Below are 281 nucleotides of genomic sequence, written 5' to 3'. Positions count from 1 at the left end.
TCATTTTTCTTGTTTTGTTTTTGTTTTGTTTTACATGGCTTAGTAAGAGCAGAAAAGGCAACATATCTGATCCTTTTGAAGATCTCTGAGAATGGGGGCGAAAGGAAGAAGAGGGGTAGTTATCCTCACATAGAGACTTGACTGATAAAAACACGTAAGGACCAGGAGATAATATTCTACAGGACGATAAGGCTGGAAGAAACGTTAGCACGCCGGGCAAAATGCTTAGCGGCATTTCGCCCGTCTTTACTTTCTGAGTTCAAATTCCGCCGAGGTTGACT

The sequence above is a fragment of the Octopus bimaculoides genome, chromosome 8 (genome assembly GCF_001194135.2).
Source record: "Octopus bimaculoides isolate UCB-OBI-ISO-001 chromosome 8, ASM119413v2, whole genome shotgun sequence".
NCBI classification, from domain to species: domain Eukaryota; kingdom Metazoa; phylum Mollusca; class Cephalopoda; order Octopoda; family Octopodidae; genus Octopus; species Octopus bimaculoides.
The sequence above is the reverse complement of the archived record's forward strand: the minus strand, read 5'-3'. Positions refer to the sequence as shown.